The sequence below is a fragment of the Talpa occidentalis genome, unplaced genomic scaffold, assembly GCF_014898055.3.
Source record: "Talpa occidentalis isolate TD23 unplaced genomic scaffold, MPIMG_talOcc4v2.1 talOcc4.7, whole genome shotgun sequence".
NCBI classification, from domain to species: Eukaryota; Metazoa; Chordata; class Mammalia; order Eulipotyphla; family Talpidae; genus Talpa; species Talpa occidentalis.
In genome coordinates, this window is record NW_023605083.1 from 89986256 (window position 1) to 90004755 (window position 18500).

General features: G+C 44.5%; 1 protein-coding gene across 9 annotated transcripts in view; it reads left to right on the top strand.

Annotated features, from left to right (window-relative positions):
- The window catches only part of LOC119233047 (uncharacterized), a 79827-nt gene that overhangs the window by 3257 nt on the left and 58070 nt on the right, over positions 1-18500 (top strand). For 3 of the 9 annotated variants that reach the window (XR_008549773.1, XM_054689828.1, XM_054689831.1), the window contains exons 1-3: positions 1751-2671; positions 13958-14194; positions 14534-14665. The gene's annotated coding sequence lies outside the window, so the exon portion shown is untranslated. Of the gene's footprint in view, positions 1-1750; positions 2672-8924; positions 9478-12656; positions 12788-13957; positions 14195-14533; positions 14666-18500 lie in introns of those variants that run through there. The other 6 variants (XM_054689833.1, XM_054689832.1, XM_054689829.1 and 3 more) reach the window with 5 other exon arrangements.

Consider the following 18500-nt stretch of genomic DNA (forward strand, 5'->3'; position numbering starts at 1 on the left):
AGGGTTTCAATCTTATCAACAAGGCTTTCCACTGATCAGCTTCTGAGAGCTTATACATTGGTCCTCCACCCCCCACGCCCCCCTCCATCCCCCATGCCATATTCCCAGTCATACTGTTAGGGGGAAAGGATGTCCTGAGCTAATTCCATACAGGCTTTGTGGACTCCACCCCCAACCCCAGGCCAAAGCCAAAGACACTGGAAATAACAAATCCCATCATCACCACAGGGAGGGTCGCTGGGATCTGAGGGTAGAGTTAAGCTGCCAGGTTTGGTATAAAACCAGACACGTGGGCCTTGGGGGGCTCCTCTTGGCTCTCTGCCAGCTCTCAGTGTGCCATTGGGATTCCAGGTTGGCGGAACGGAACGGGTAGGACGCATTTAAGACTTTATCTCCCTCTTTTCTCCCTGAGTTGTACATTTCCTCATTTCCCCTTCCCTTGTAAATAAACCTTTTATTAACATTTTGTGTGTGCCTGCAGTGGAGTATTAATAAGTCCCTTTGAAGCACGCAGGTGAGGACCCACAGTCAGGCAACCCGTTTTATATTGGGGTTACCCTGTAATAATACATCTCAAGATGTGTAAGTCGGGAGTATGTTTTATGCATTGGTCATCAGCCCCCCGGGATGATCCCTGTCATACATCATGATGCAGACCCTTCCCAGGGAGATCCAGCTTTGCTCTTGATTGATTTGAAAGGCACCTTGCAGGGTTGGGCTCCTGTACCTAATGGACCGGGTCATTTTGACCTCACTTAGGATTTAGAACTGTAGGTTACAAAATGGTGGCCGAACAGGCACTTGGGAGTAGCAGACCCACACTGTGCTGATTCGGGGGAGTTCATGTCAGTATTGAGTTGTAGTGTAAAATGTAGCAGATCCCTTAAGGGCTAAACTTAGGCCATCTCAGGAAGGCAATTTAGGAAAACTCCAGTTCAAAACAATGGAGGCCGGGTTCCTGTCAGAAAAACTGTCCCTGATGGAGTTTTTAGAGTGTGCTGGGTCCTTGGGTTTGTTAGGGGGAAAGGATGTTCTGAAGCTAATCCCGTACAGGCTTTGTGGACTCCACCCCCACTCCAGACCAAAGTCACCAAGACATTGGGAAAGACAAATCCCGTCACCACCAAAGGGAAGGTGGCTGGGACCTGAGGGTGGAGTTAAGCAGCCAGGTTGGGTATAAAAAACCAGACACGTGGGCCTTAGGGTCTCTCGCTCTGTCGCTCGCCTCCTGGCTTCATGGCTCCTGGCTCACGGCCAGCTCTCAGAGCGCCATTTGGGATTCCTGATCGGCAGATCGGGTAGGACGCATTTAAAATTTTGTCTCCCATCTTTCTCCCTGAGTTGTACATTTCCTCATTTCCCCTTCCCTTGTAAATAAACCTTTTATTAACCTTATGCGTGTGCCTGCAGTAGAGTATTGATAAGTCCTTTTAAGTGCGCGTGTGAGGACCCACAGTCAGGCACCCCATTTTGTATTGGGGCTGCCCTATAACAGTTTCACTCTGGGGAAGGTTTCAACAGAGCTCCCGTTTAAGAGGCACGCAGCAAGTCTTTCCACGAGACAGAGTCGGTAGTCATATTTAAAGAACAGGTTTAGGGCCTCCCCTGGTGCGCAGCGGTTGAGCAGCTGGGCTGCGGAGCTGCCTGCAGCCTCTGCAGCACCGGTTCGATCCCCAGCCGCCAGCGAGGGCCCCACATGGCATGACAGACTTCTCCTGCCGCCCGCTGCTCCCCTCAGCAGTGTGTTTAGTTGGTATGCCTGTTCTGTTGCCCGCTCTGGCTCTGGTGAATTCTCTCACTGCTGCAGGGGGCCTTGCTGCCCCAGCCAAGTAAGACACTGGCAAGCAGCTAAGAAAAGGGCCTCACACCGTGGGGCTGAAGATTAAACATCCCTTTGTTTTTTGTTCTTGGTCATAAAAAAGAAAAAACTTCATGGACTATACATTGGTCAATAAATTAAATGTATAAGAATATTGTAAGTACGTGGCATGGAAAAATACTTGCTTAAAAATTAAACACTGAATAATTTGGCCCACTTGACAATGGGAAATAATTACTGTGCTAGGGCATGTCTGATAAGCAACCCAGAGCTGGTCATAATAATATTCCTCATATGGAAGTTCCGTAGAGAAGCCTTGTAATGAATCACGAAGTTGATTACGCTAGGAGTTTCTAGGTAGAAAAGTTCTAACAACTGATTACCGGGAAGCAACTGGTTTCTAGCTGCAGGCCATATAGATAGAGGAGTCTCCTGATATTGTAGCCTCTGCAATAGGTCAGTACCAAGGACTGTTAGCTGACCTAGGTAGTTGTTTAGGCTGAAATAATAAGTCTAAATTTTAATTATCTATTAACTTTTAAGGTCATTTCGTTTCTCAAAACACATAGGCGCCAAAATGTCTATGGGAAAGGAATGTACTGATTGTTTTTGTTTTGCTTCTATGCATAAAATGATGTAATCCCATCTCTTGCCTTAATGTATAAATAAAGACCTGCTGAGACCCTCAGCAGGAGACACTTCAACATAGGAGTGTGTGTGTCTGCCTCACTCCCCTTCCCTTCAGCCCTTAAAGTTTTGCCTAGGCTGTCTCATCCTTTCAGGGACACCTGAGCCGACATTTTGCCGAAAGCTGGTCTTCAACAAGTGGCGCCTGGAACAGGGACCTGAAAGGTAATCTTTCTTTCCTCTTGGGGGATGGCTAGGATCTGCTCCATAGGGTAGGGTGCATACTCCCCTGTGGAGAAATAAGGGTAGGAGGGAGTAGTAATTCAGAACAATAAGGCGAGTGGGTGTCTTATTTTGAGAAGTTATAGGCCATATTGAGTCTAGGGAAAGAGGACTCTTTATTGAAATAGTGACATATACACTTGCTAAGAGAGGCCTTAAGACCTCTCATGCACAATTGGCTAGCTTCCTAAATTTTGTTGAAATGTGTTGTCCCTGGTTTCCAAGAGACAGAACTCTGTATGCAAACTCCTGGGCCAGAGTGGGAGAGGAAATAACAACCTATTACACTCTCCATGGACCCAAAAAAAGTCCCCATAGATGCCTTTTCGCTATGGGGGCTGCTGCTAGACATGCTAGATCAAGGGTCTAAATTAGAAAAGATAAATAAAAAACTCAGAAAATCAAGGCTGTCTGTATCCTTAGAAGACATCAAAAAGTTCTCAGCTGACAGCCTCATATTAACAAAACCGAGAGATGCGAAACTGAAAGTAAAGAAAAAATAGCCTGCGGTACGAGGGAAAGTGATGAAGAAATTATTTTTCAAAAATCAAAAATTGATCCCAGAGCCAGTACTGACCTCCTTGCGGGGGTGTCAACTCCTAATTATGAAACCATTCTAAAATCTAAACTAATTTCCAGCCCAAATTTCCAGCCCGGACTTGGCTAAAATTGTTAGGAGATAAAAATAAAAACTCAAAAACAAGTAAGAGATAATGTGACATAACCTTATAAATGAAAGAAAAAATGCTTCAAGTTTTTCCTGTTAATTATTTGGGGAGGAGGCTAGGTGCCCCCAACTACGTTCCTCCCGTACTTCTGACTGTACCCAGCCCTTGTATAAATAAATAAACCTTTTAAAAAATAATAAAGAACAGGTTTATTAGAAAAGAGATAGGATAGTAAAAGACACTTGCATAGACACAAGGGGGCAGGAAGAGCTGCCCCTTGGTGGCAGCAGCATTAGGCTTTATCCTCTTCTCCTGATAGAGGGTGGCTCATCTTTGTGGGTGGATGATTTGTAGTCTGACAGTTTCTGGGTGTTGGACCTCCTGATCTGGATGTTGATGCCTAAGGGTCTTGATTTCTATAAGTGTGTTAATGGCTTATCCTAATCCCTTCTACCCCTTACCTCCTTGTGTGAGTTAGGGTCTTGACCTTGTTTCTCCTTTCCAGTTTTTTCTATTCTTATCCTCCATCATGCCCATTGTACCCGGAGCCCAGGATATGGTGAAACGCTTCACTGTTTATAACTGCATGTTTTTTGCTTCTGTACTCACGCTTGCTTTGGCACCTCAATGCAGCTTTCAGCTTTAAAAATCCTTGTCATCCTCTGCTCCCTAGGAGAGGGACAGTTGCCAGCTGGCTAATAAAGGCTTTGACTAAATCTGATTCAGACTTGGGCCTACGTCAAAGGGGAGTCTCTTCAACATTTTTTAGAGACCCCAGCGAGATTGCTTCCTACCACATGCCAAGTCAGCCTTCCCCTTGAGGGGTTTTAGGCACCCCTCTGATGGAACATGACACCAAAAACTGGACCTTTTTGCTTTTCGATTTGCAGATCTGACTCCCTTGACTCTTTGTGTCCTCCAGAGGTGAGTTTGTGTTCTAGAGCTCTCTTGTATTGGGGACTCAAGGGAAGACTGGACACAGCATTACTTCCAGAGTCCAGGGACAGTGATGAGACATCATCACCTCCCTTGGTAGAAGATCCTCCTGGACCTTCTGTGGCCTGACCAACCCATCGGCAGACCACTGGGTTCTTGTCTGTGTCAGTGTGGCCACTTGTCTCCATTATTTGTCTTTTTCGTCCATTTTGTTTGTTTATTTCCATCGGCTTAGGAAGGCAGGGAGTGGGGCAGGGGATGGAGAGCCAATGAAGGGGAACTGCGCTCCGCTGAGGACCCTTCAGCAGTCTTTGACTTTATTGCTCCAAGTCAACGCAAGGCCGTCCCAGCAGTTCTTCCAAAGGGCTGAGTGAGGCTAGGACTTGGTGCCAACGTTGGATCAGGTATGGTCCCAGAACCCTGGTTCTCATTTGGCCTACCCAGAGTGGTAAAAGTGTAATAGGGTGGTTCCCAGAAGAGGGGGAATTTCCAGGTTCCCTGCCCCACCCAAAGGAGGGTGAGAAGAAAGAAGCTGCAGAAGAGACAGAGAAAGGAAGGAAGCAGGACAGAGAGCCAGAAGGAGACCTGGAGGAGGCACATGGAGCAGAGAGACACGTGAAGAAACTGCGCTTGCCTTTTGGTCGTGGACTGGTTGAAACAGATATGGGTGAGATGTTGTAGAGTCTCCCCCTAGACACAGACCCGAGTCTAAATCAAATTTAGAAAAAGCCTTTATTAACCGGCCGGCAATTGTCCCTCTCACAGGGAGCAGCCCCAAGCAGGGGGTGATAAGGGTTTTTAAAGCCAAAAGCCGCATCTGTGAGTTTGCAGTTGCCAGAGCAAGTGAGGGTACAGAAGCCGAACGGTGCTGTTACAGCAGTGGAGCGTTTCACCACATGCCATGTTTCAGGTACAAGGGTACATACATCTTATTTTTGATGGGAACCCAGCCTCTATTGTTTTGGCCTGGAATTTTCCCACAGCCCTAACTTGTCCTCCTGAGCTAACTCAAGCTTAGGCCTTGTGTGGTCTGCTGCATTTCACATTGCCCCCATTTCACAAAGAGACCTGTGGGGAGGATAACAATGGCAGCTTTTATCTTGGTTTGGATTTTGCTCTTTTCCTCCCAGATTTGTCTGGTTGTTTCTGACCTTTTTTTGTGGGGCCCCACTGGAAGATGCTATGGACTCGTGACAGGCTTGGGGCCTTGCTCTGAGCCAATCCTGCTTGGGTGGACTATTATCCACGAGGAGATGGGTACTGTGGGTGCTTGATTTAGAAACTAGACTCTTTGTCTTTCCTGTATTGTTTACTAATTGTATTAAAGTTCCATTTCATTAAAGTCTTATATGTTTTGTGTTGATGCGGCGGATGGCAGAACCTATTAAGAACAGGAGATTTGCTGGGTCTGGGGTACCCCTCTTCCTGCCCTATAATGGGAGAGGCTGATCACCTCTCAGGGAGACCACAGTGGTCTCATTTGGTTTTGGACTAAATGAGACCAACTCCCAGAAAGGAGTTGTGAGCTTCTAGTGGGCCCTGAGACCTGCAAGGCTGATCGGGAAGGACCCACCAGACTGGTGACTGCTGTCAGCTACTAGCAGTGATTCTCTATTTTTCTCAGCATAGTTATATAGGAATTATGAACAAAGACATCTGCGTTTTTATCTTAAGTCAGAGAACGCCAAAACAACCTTGACTCACACGCCATGTACGTGAGCTCATACATACCACGTATGTGAGCCCTTGGGCTTATCGGACATGCCTGTCCTTGTGAGCCTCTGTTGCTAAGTTACGACCGAGGAGACTTCCAAGGACAAAGTAAGATGGGGCCATCCCTCCCAGGCAGTTTTCTGTCCTGGCACAGGCAATTTTTCTCAGCGTTTTGGTCAGCCTTTTCCTTGCCGTCCTCAGGTCACCTCTCGATCATCCTCATGCAACATCTCCCCCTTTGTTTTTCTGTAAAAAGAAGACTATGATCTTTGTGGTGGAGTATTACTCACTCATGGTTCAGCCAAGGCAGGAGTATCCTACACAAAAAATAATCACATATTAGTAAAACAATCACAGCACTACTAATGATGTGGCTCAAGCTCTGCATAAATGATCATGAGTTCATTCCCTGAAGTGCCTCGGCTATTTCCTGAGCCAGTCCCTCATGTTTCCTTGGGTAGGTCATGCAAAAAACAAGCCAACACCTGTTATTGAAGAGCATGAATGTCCAAGGACATATTACTAGAGATACTGTCCAGGTGGTATCGGATTGCCTGCCAGGAATGGTTCAAGCTATTGTACTGTATACCAGTCATGCAGTACAGAGACATTCCAGTCACAACATAGTATAATCTGATGTTGAAGTGCTACAAAATGGTCACCTACCATTGGACACCTTCTTGTAATTCATCCAGACCACCCTCTAGGTCCTCATCCAGATGAACCTGCTGCTGCCAAAGCTGCTTGGAATCCTGCCGCAAGCCAGCGGCAGCAGCCTGGGTGTCAGGGGTTCCGGAAGGATGGGACAGCGTTGGCGCAATTGTAGAAAATGAGGGGGAGGGGGAATGAGGAGGGATTGATCAGGGTGCAGACATCATCCTGCTGAGGGTCTCAGCAGCCCTTTATTTATACATTTCAAGCAAACCAGGAGAGTGCATAAGCATATGCATTAAGGCAGGAAGATAACAATCATCACATAACATTTCCAGTGTTATGTCAAACAAATATTAGTAAAAATCAGGTGTATCTCCAACAATCTATGCAGTCCTTTGTAGAAAATTTTTACTGTCAAAAGTTGCATCAATTTGAATCAATTGAGGCCTTTTCTCCTCGTTTTTTACAGAAACAATTTCTGCAGACATCAAACCATTGAAGTACACAATATTGCAAGGCAACAATCACCATTGACAATTTACATACATACCAGGTTTTGTTTTAGAAAACCAATGTTAACATTTCTGTGCATGCCAGAGTTTTACCATTTTTCCAAATGATAATACTTCCCTTTTAGTGTAACTTTATTAGGTATACCAAATAGGACAAGTTTATCTAATGACTTTCCCAGGAGGAAAGGGAGAAAGTTTGTGGAGTCTCTCTGGAGCTCTACTGAGGTTCCACAAAATTGCCTTCAATTGATCAAATGACAAGCTACCAAATTTTACTTCAATTTAGATTTTTGGGAAGCTTTGCCAAAAATATAGAAAACAGCAACAACATGTGACTCAGTAGGAAAGACAAAAGTACCTTTTATACTAGTAGTTTTTTTTAAATAAACACATTTAAACAGAGTAAATTATTAATACTTAGCATTATAAATTTAAGGCTTATATGTTTTGAATTATAAGATTTGAACTAGTTTATCAAGAATTTTGGACTGCGATCTCAAAATTTGTTTCTATGAGAATTTATATAGGCACCATTTATAATTTGTCCTCCGGAGGTAAAAAACAAAACAAAACAAAGAGTTACAAACAGACACAAACAGACACAGAGATCTCTTAATATTCATTTAAAACTTTGGCCATGTGCATAAATTTTAAGAGATAATTATTTTATCAATATTTGTGAAGACACTGAGAAATCTTTATTGATTTAATTTCAATTCTATAACAACTCTTTTAGATCAACCATACTCTAAATTTGTATTTTTAAGAGTGACTCTGGCTTTGAAGAAGCCATGCACAGAGAATTTACATTAGTATTTTAAGACCAAAAAAAAAGAAAAAAATCCCTTTAAAATTGTAAAAGAACCTTCATAAAACGTCTCAAACAACCTAGTTTTTGAGATGCCTTAGCTTATCATTTATGTTTAATATTCTCATTTACCAAGTTTTTTATACACTTTTATATTAAGAAGGTTTTTAATGAGTTAAAAGCTAAAATCTTTACATAAAATTAGTGTCTAATCTTAATTATTATTAAAGACCACAACATTTAAGGCAGTTTTTATTAACATTTTTAGATAAGAAAATATTTTGGAGTTTATATTTTTAAGAAATGATCCTTAGGCTTTAAGTTGTTACTGTTTTATCTCACTTAGAACAAGCATATTTGTAAGACAAAAAATGAACACTATTATCTGAGGTCAGGAGAAGAGGTAAATTTTTACAGTCTGCCCGTTTTTAGGCTTTAATCAAAATCAGAGGTTTAGAACTTAGCTCAAAAAAGTTTGTATTTTCACTTTATATTTTTACCAGGTTAATTTGTTTTAACAAGAAACTCAACATTTTACAGGCCCAATAAGTAAATTTAAAAGCTTTTACTCAACCAATAAGCATTTTGTAGGAGATACAGGGAAATACAATTTTTTACCTATAGAACAGGCCAGAATGGTATTTTAAGGTGGACAAAAGGAGAGTTCAGTCCTCCACAACAGGAAGGCAGTAGAGACCTGCCAGTGATCTCAACACTGGAGAAAAGTCCAGGCAGCTGCTTGCTGAGACCAGGGGCAGCCCCCACCTTTCCACTGCAGTGGGTTTATACTATTTTAATAAAAACATTTTAGTCTCATATAGTCATATTATAACCATTTTCTATGACTTCAACAATTGTGAATGAACTTTGAATAACATTTTTTAGAAATACTTTTTTTATTTTTCTTAAAAAGAACAAATGGCAAAACTCTAGTGTCAGCAACCCTGGCCTCCTCCCCAATAAATTAACAGGAAAAGCTTGAAGCATTTCTCCCTCCATTTATAAGACCATGTCACATTGTCTCGTACCCATTCCCAAGTTTTTATATCCAGCAACCCACCCTCTGAGAACCACGGGTTATATTTTTCTACTACTGTTAAACATTCTAGAATCTGGCTATGGGGTATTTTTGCCCTGTGGTGAGAAAGCAGATGCTGCAGAAGCAAAGCAAAAGCAGAAAGCCTTGAAGAAGATCGCCCCATCTGGAATTCCCCACCTCTACTCACATCCTTCTGTGGAGTCGCGACCGCTCCCATCACCTCATCACTTCAGTGGGAGGTTTCTCCTTCAGGTCCCTGTAAGGGTGCCACTTGTGAGCCTCAAGTGGGCTCTGAAACCTGGGATGCTGGTCGTGAAGGACCCACCAGACAGGAGACTACTGTCAGCTGCAAGCAGTGATTCTCTATTTTTCTCAGCATGGTTTCATGGGAATTGTGAACAAGGACATCTGCGTTTATCGTAAGTCAGAGAAAGCAAAACAACCTTGCCTTGCACGCAATGTGCGTGAGCTCATACACACCATGTATGGGCGCCCTTGGTATTATCGGACATGCCTGTCCTTGTGAGCCTCTGTTGCTAAGTTACAACCGAGGAGACTTCCAAGGACGAAGCAAGTTGGGGGCGTCCCTCCCAGGCGGTTTTCCACCCTGGCACACACAAGTTTTCTCAGCGTTTCAGTCAGCCCTTTCCCTTGCCGTCCTCAGGTCACCTCTCGATCATCCTCATGCAACAATAACCTTCAGGGTGTGCGTGTGTGTATGTGTGTGTGTGTGTGTGTGTGTGAGAGAGAGAGAGGGGTGGGGTGGGGTATGTGTATGAAATCACCACAGCTGTGGAGATAGATTGGGCTTTACCTGTGGTTCCGTTGACAAGTCGTATGGCTGAACGGTGACTGGACTTGTCAAAATCTCTGAGAAGGGACAGCCAGGAAAGCATCTCTGTGTCTCCCCTTCCCTTGCTGCAACATCAAATATAATTGGAGGGATTTGGAGCAAACAGATGGCCATGGAGACCATTCTTAAAAAAAAAAGTCAGGGGTGGGGGGAACTGATAGGAAATTTTCTGTTCCACTTTCTTTAGAACCTGAGGGGCATTTTTACAAATATAATTTGAAAAATGTTTTCTTATCTGAAGGAGTTAGTTAAAAATGTATATATTTAAAAGTAAATTAATAATTGATGCTCATGTTGTCAGAAATATTGGTAAAATAACTCTCTCTAAAAATTAGTGCAAATGGCCACAATTCTAAATGAAAGAGATCTCTGTGTCTGTATCTTTGCCTTTGTGTCTTTTGTCTCTGGAGGGTTGTTGTGCTAATATTTTTTTAAATAAATTTTATTTTTATATTCCCCATACAATTGCAACCCCCTTATTTTGACCCCAATCCCTCCCCTCCCCGCCCCCCACCCCCCATAAAGTGTCTCTGGTTCATAGTTGTTTGTTGATTTTGATTTTCACTTTCTTATAGTTATTCATTTTCCTGGTCCCTTATTTAAGTTTTCTAGATTCTTGCTATGAGTGAGACCATCCAGTATTTTTCTTTTTCTTTCTGGCTTATTTCGCTGAGCATGATCCCTTCCAGCGCCATCCATATTGCTGCAAATTGCATGTGTTTATCTTTTTTGAATGCTGAGTAATATTCCATGGTATATATGTACCACATCTTCTTGATCCAGTCATCTATTTTTGGGCATTTGGGTTGTTTCCAAAACTTAGCTATTGTAAACAGTGCTGCTATAAACATAGGGGTGCAGGTGCTCTTTGGAATTGATGTTTCTGTGTCCTTTGGGTAAATACCTAGGAGTGAAATTGCTGCATCATATGGAAGCTCTATGTTTAGTAGGTCCAGAAATCTCCACACAGCTCTCCATAGTGGTTGGAGCAGTTTGCACTCCCACCAACAGTGCAGGAGAGTTCCTTTTTCTCCACATCCTCGCCAACATTTGTTGTTGCTAGTTTTTTTAATATGTACCATTCTCACTGGTGTAAGATGGTATCTCATGGTAGTTTTGATTTGCATTTCCCTGATTACAAGTGATGTTGATAAATAGCACCTATATAAATTCTAATAGAAGAGAACCCAAATTTTGAGATCACAATCTAAAATTTTTGGTAAACATAAATTAGTTCAAAATGTAATGGTTTAATTAAAGCATGCATGTCTTAAATTTTTAATGTTGGGCATTAATAATTCTGTTATATGTTTAAATGTGTTTATTTAATAAAAAAAACCTCTGGTATATAAAATTGTTTAATTCGTAACTGAACTTCTTATCCTAAGAAAAACTAAAGCTACACTTGGTATCTCTGTCTTAAATCTGTTCTTTTTATCATTATTTATATGGTGGTATATATCTCCTATAAAACTATGGATCTACTAAGTTTAATAATGAAAATTTGTTGACTACTTAATGAGCTTTTAGTATATTTTTGCTTCTTATTGTAGGAAAACTAAACTTTATTGTCATCACCTAAAAAAATATAAAACATATGTTTACGTATGAGTTATCCATTACAAAGGAATAATAGCAGAACAGCTTTTACAATGTCTTATAGTAGAAAATGTGAGGTTGACCTGTTAATTAGCTGAAGTTATGTTGGGACAAGGCCTCAGTGTTGACTAAAAGTTTCAGGGAGTGACTGATGAACTTTCTCTGGCCAAGAGCCTGACTTGTGTCCCCCAGGTGACCAGATGACCTCTTGGGAGTCTGCTTCTATACTCCCTGCTTGCTTTACTGTGCGAATGTGCTCCTGTTGGGGCAATGGATGCTCTATTGCCTTATTGCTTGGGGGGAGGGAGGGGGTGACTCAGACTTTGGAAAAAGATCTCCTCTGGGCCTGTGGGCATAAATAAAGATAAAATTCTGCCATAACAGTCTTATAATCTAAAAATTAAAAATTAGAATGTTGTAATTCTAAATGCAAATAAAGTGTGGTGTATTAAGAAATATATTTAAAACAGATATAAAGGTCTTGGAAAATCTAGTGTCAAAACAAAATGGCTATCTTTTTTTTTTAAAGAAGGATATATATATATATATATACATATAGATAGATAGATAGATAGATAGATAGATAGATAGATAGATAGATAGATAGACAGATAGATTATACAATAGCTGGGGTAAAGGCCAGAGGCGCGGGAGGGTGAGAGGATTCACCTGAGACAGAGAAGGGAGCAGAACAGTCAGAAAGACTGAAGTACACTGCTGAGGGGAGCAGCGGGCACAACAGGAGAAGTCTGCTGTGCCATGTGAGATTCTCCCTGGCCGGCTGGAACTGAACCAGCACTGCAGAGCCTGCGGACAGCTTCACAGCTCTGCTCTCAACCTGCTGTGCCACCAGGAAGGCACAAAATGGCTATCTTGAAAAAAAAAAGGTACAAAATAGAATGAAAAAAAGTGTTAAAGGTCTGAGAGAGGTATCTTAAGAAAATGCTATGTGCTAGAATGACTTGCTTTAAAAATATTTAAGTTTATTATCAGTAGTGTACTTATGAAAAACCAAATGTTAATTTCTTTTTTCATTTGCAGTAAAGGCTCAAGTATTCTTAAACTGCATTCACTGGTTCTTGATGACAAATTAAAAATTGTTTAGGCTATCTACAATCTTGGTTCTCTCTCTTTTTTTTTTTTAAGATTTATTTATTTATGCATACAAAAACTGGGATACAGACCAGAGGTGTGGGGGGGTGAGAAGATTCACCAGAGACAGAGTGGGGAACAGAATAGGTGGATTGACTGAAGTACACTGCTGAGGGGAGCAGCGGGTGAGTCAGCAGAGGTCTGCTGCGCCATGTGGGTATCTCCCTGGCTGGGGATCAAACTTGTGCTGCGGTGGCTGTGGACAGCTTCATAGGTTGTGTCTTAACCCTTTGTGCCACTAGGGAGGTACCCCAATCTTTGTTCTCTTTTATACTCATATTTGGTTAACTGAAAAATATAGTCCTGTCAATATTGTTGAACATTGTAAAAATATAACTACTTAAAAAAAAAAAAAAACCTCTGGTTATCACTCTGGGTAATTTGTGTTGTTTATAGAAATCTGTATCTATTTATTAAGCCTGTCAAAAAAGTTTTCTTAAAGTCAAATTTCAAAAATAGTAAAGTTTTTGATCAGTAAAATGACTTGATGTGTCTTAGGACTCTTAAATTATATTCCCTTGTAGGAAAATGCTTAAACACATTGGACCAATCTAGAGATTTTAAAACTTCATAGAAAAAAAAATTGTCATTGAGGGGGAAAGTTATGCCTTTTCAGCATATATAAAAATTGATTAAAGTGTTCTAAAATATATGAGATTTTTAAAACATAGTATGTTCTGGTATAATATTATTGTATGATTCTGATTATTCTGAAATATATATGTGTGTGTGCGTGTCTCAAAACTGAGCAAACATCCTTGTCTTTTGCCTTAAACCATACTTTTAGATATGGTCATTTTCAAGTTTTTGTTATTTCCATGTTTTTTAAGATTTATTTATTTATGCGTACAAGAACTGGGGTACAGGCCAGAGGGCGGGAGTGAGAGGATTCAGCAGAGACAGAGTGGGAAACAGAACAGGCAGATCTACTGAAGTACACTGCTGTGGGGAGCCATGGGTGAGTCAGGAGAGTTCTCCTATGCCATGTGGGTAGCTCCCTGGCTGGGATCAAACTCGTGTTGCAGTGGCTGCTGATAGCTTCATAAGTTGTGTCTTAACCCCTTGCACCATCAGGGAGGCCGAGTTCTTGTTATTTCTAAAGATCACTTACTGAGCTTTGTCTTCAGAAAACTCACAAAAAGAGGGCTTCCCTGGTGGCAGGGCACCCCTCTGAAGAAGCCTGCACCTGGTGCTCCCAGGCGCCATGCCCAGCCGGTGATGCCCCGATATCACGCACCTGGCCAGCCTGTGGAGGTGGCTTATGTGGGTGCTCTGTTCTGAATCTTTGCCTTTAGCAGGCCTGCCCTGAACCCTCCCATCCCCTGGCCACACCCCAGTGTGCTTTCCTCTGGGTGACTTCCTGCTCTGGCTGTTTGAGGCCTGTTCTCAGTTGGTGTCCCAGGGCCAGCTGAGATCTGAGGATGCTCTAAGCTCAACTCCCTGAAACCCCCATCTCCTGTCAGCATCAAAGCTCAAGGCTGGGACCCCAGACTCCAGGTCCAGGAGAGGGATGACTTAGAGGACACAGAACAGTGAGTATCCCCCACAACCCCTGGGTCCTCCCATCCCATCATGCATCCTGAATGAGCCCCCCAACCTAGACTCCTGGTCTCCTGACCTTGTCCAGTGTCTCCCACTGCCCTGGGATCCTACTTACTAGGGCTTTTCTTACCACTCCCCTTCACCTTCTTCTCCCAACACCACCTACTAGCAGGTTCCCAGGGGTGTGAAAAGCTGGGCTCTGAGTGAGTGCTGGGTGGGAGCTTACCAGGAGGGGAATGATCCCAATGGAAACTTGTGTTTGGGAGATGGTGGGGCCAAGGGTGAGCACTTTCCTGCCTGCCTGATGTTCCTCACCTCCCAATCCCCAGCCCTCCCAGTGAACAACAACACTGAACTGCAACCAAAAACGAAGGATGAGCCACAGAACTCCAATTCTTCTAGCAGCACTGCCCAGGATGCACCCCTGATTGATCCCAGAGGACACAGGTTTTCTCCATCAAGTGAGTAGACAAAGTGTCTCCTCCGCCTTTTGTCAATCTTCTGCTCCCCCCCACCACCTCTGGCCCCTTGAGACCCACCCCTGAACCCTCCTAGACCTTCTTCTAGTCAGTGACTGGGGCACACACTATTCAAGGGGGGATCCAGGACCAGCAGAGGCAGCGCTTACAGGACCCTTCACCAGCCAAGTGCATTCCTAGCACCCCATGTGCCCTCACCTGCCTGGGAGGGGTGCTCAGAGCCCAGAGAGGAGGAGGCTGACATTCACAAGGGCCCTGAGAGGCAGCAGGTAGGTGTCCTGTCAGCTCTCACAGAGACAATGGCCTGGCCTCCTGGCTCCACCCACTCCCTGCTCTACCTCAGTGTCCCCATCTATGAAATGGGAGAGCAAGAGCCTGTGCTGTGGACTGTGTGAGGGTGAAGAGACCCCACGGTAAACACTCGGCACAGATCTAACACCCAGCAGGTGCTCAGTACACACGTGCCCGGCTTCTGCTGCTGCTGCTGCTGTTGCTCCAGCAATCCAGGGGGGTGGAGGCTCTTCATGCCACAGAGAGACCTGAGGCTCAGAGAGGGGTCGGGATTCACACAGAGAGGCAGAGATAGAACCAGAACAGGATGTACATTTCCTGGGTCCGAGATCATACGTTTGTCCAGCAGTGTCTGTCTGGGGATTGTTTTCCCATGAACACTAGGAGAGGTTGGGGAGGGGCCTACAATGGCTTCGGGGGTGTCTCCTGCACTCTCTTGGAGACACAAGCACTGGGGGACAGAGCCATGGAACCCAGAACCACATTCCTGGGCAGGGATGTCTCCTGCACCCGCTGCTGCTTTGAGAAATCGCCACCCTGTTCCCTCCTCCTCGAGGCTCACCATTGCTTACCTCTTGACTTTTGTTCAAATCTTGCAGATGACATGGTCTCTCATTTTGCCTTTGATTTGCATTTATCTGATGATTACTGATACTGAGCACCTTTTTGTGAACTCAGTCATTGAAAAGGTTCGGAGTCGAAAGGAAACAATGAGAAGTGGTTATGCAGTAAAAGAGGTTTTATTAGAGTAGAAAAGCAGGGCTGCTGCAGTCGCCAGGTGAAACTCTGTGGGGACAAGGTGTCACACCAGAGAGAGTCACGCCAGAGTTAGAGTGAACTGTCTCTTTTATCAGCCCTTTACTAGGTGGTGGGGGAATGGAAACCTTTCTGGTGGTTTCTAGCCCCACCACAAGTTTGGTAGTCAAACATCCTGTGACCTGCATGATGAAACTGACTCTGTGAAACTTCTTGCAGAAAAACAACTCCTGACCTCTACCATTAAGGTCGCTGATGGAGGTGGGTTAACCAGGAGACCTTTCATTCCTGCCTTTTGTATTATAGGATAGGGTGACAATCTCGTTCTCACTATGTCCTGCTGAGCAGGGTACCATTGCACCAAAACAGTTGTCCAGGAGTTGCTAGAGTCTGGGATGACACAGAGCAGTTGGAGTGGCACCTGTTGGCCCAGGACAAAAGACCCATTGTGTTGTTGGTGTGCCAGCAGAAACAGGTTAACATCTAGTGATTCTGTGACCCTGGTACTCAGAGTGGGACCTGGAGGCCTTGGGAGAGATTAGAGCATGGAGTGTGAGATGAGGTGGGGGTCGGTGAGGGAGAAGGGAAAGTGGGGTTTAAGGAACAGCAGCCAGTAAAGGCCTTTCCAGTGAGGTGCAGAGAAAGCCCTGTGTGGCTTTGAGGTCAGTGTGGGATTGGTTGAGTAGGGTTAGAGCGTCTGTAAGGATGTCTGTCCTTGAGAGGGCCTTGGGCCTGACAGTAGTCAGTGAGTGGATTTGGGCTTGTAGCTGTGTCTCGGACTGTAGGATGGATCCATTATGATGGTCAAAGTAGTGCGAGGCAACCGGGTGTAAAGTCAAAAAAAATTATACCTTACCAGCTGTGTGGGTGCGGGGATAAAGGAAGACTTGTGCCCCAATCCCCATTTGCCACCTGGAATGCCAAGGATCAGAAATTTTTAATGTGATGTTGTTTGAAGTGGATGTAGGCCCTCGGATGACCATAGACCCCTTGTCATTGGGATAATGGGATCGACACTGCCAGTGTGGGCATCCTCCCCAATATCCATCCCAGTTTTTGCAATAGTCTTTCTTTTGGCCATACATGAAGCAGAGGTATGGGGTGTATGTTTTGCTAAATGGAAGTCATCTGCGTTAGATGTTTTGGCTAGCCGGGTCTCTACAATGCGGCGGCAGCAGTTTCAAGTTCCCCTTTCCTGCCCCAAAATTGCTCTGGCCCTGACCTTACAGAGAATCCGGGTGGGGGGGTTACCGGAGGCCACTTACCCAATTGGCGTTGGATGTAGATGTTGGCACCGGCAAGGATCTTAGGCGACTGGAGCCCCAAAGTATAGAGAAAGAAGGAGAGAAGAGGAGATAGAGTCTCCGCACCCGAGGATGGGGTCCTTGGCCCAGCTCCTCTCCCAGGTTTCGGCACAGAATGAAAGGGTTTGGAGTCCAAGGGAAACAATGAGAAATAGATAAGCAGTAAAAGAGGTTTTATTAGAGCAGAAAAGCAGAGGCTGCTACAGTCACCAGGCGAAACTCTGTTGGGTCAAGGTGTTGATGTCGTTTTTTGTAGTTAAGAGTGCAGAGTTGATACCGAACGCCGGCCTCAGTTTCCCTCAGCCAATAAAAGGAAACAGAGTTTGAGGAAAAGGAAAGCAGTTTAATTTGTCGACAAATGAGGAGGGCAGGCAGACTCCTGAAAGACCACTGTCCTGCTCTCTGGCAGAGTGCAGGGGTATTTATACAAGGGGGAGATGGGCAGGAGTCTCCGAAGGGGAGGGGGAAGGGGTCAGCACTGAGACGGGTGGGGTTCAGCTCGTTGTTTCTTCTTTTTTTTTAAAGATTTATTTTATTTATAAAAGAACTGGGGTACAGGCCAGATGCGTGGGAGGATGAGAGGATTCACCAGAGACAGAGTGGGGAACAGAACAGGCAGACTGACTGAAACACACTGCTGAGGGGAGCAGCGGGCAAGACAGGAGAGGTCTGCCACACCATATGGGTTGCTTGGAGGCAGGCAGGAATCGAACCGGCACAGCAGAGGCTGCTGACAACTTCACAGCGCTGAGCTCAACTGCCTGTACCACCACCGGGGAGGCCCTCTTTGTTTCTTCTTAAGGGAAAGGGGAAGGGGTCAGCAGGAGGGCGCCAGCTTGCTTCAAAGCCCTCTTCCTTGAGATGCAGGAGGACTTGTTATCTAAAGACAAACCTGTCAAACAAGTGGAAAATTGCAAGAAATGGGGAAAGACAAACCTCTTAATGCCTAGCTAAGAGACCAGTCCTTTGTAACTGTATCATGTTCATGGCAGTATTGCAAACTGACCCAATAGGGCACCATGGCTTTTGGGGGACCTTAAGTGCTCCCCGCTTTGGAGTCACACAAACACACCTGATTGGAGGGCCAGATCAGGGTGCCCATTCACTCACACCTCCACACCACAGGTTACAACAGCTCCCTCCTTCCTTAGGGAGTTCCCTGCCTGGAAGACCCTAAGGTCTCTTGAGAGGCAATCAGTCTCTCCTCTTACCCCTATGGGGAAGGCCTGACTGGGGTCAGGGTACTGGGAACATACCTTGTGGGACAACGGGGCCGGGTCCTGCTCTCACTCAGCTCTGTTAAATCTGGCCTGGACAAGGTTGAGGGTCTGGGTAAAAGCAACCAAGTCTGAAACCCCTGGAGTTCCCAGTAGATGACGCTTTCCCCTTCCTTAGTTCCTCTCACCACCTCCACAAGTCCTCCTCCTAGGCCAGTGGCATCAAAGGGCCAACACATTTGGTTTTCC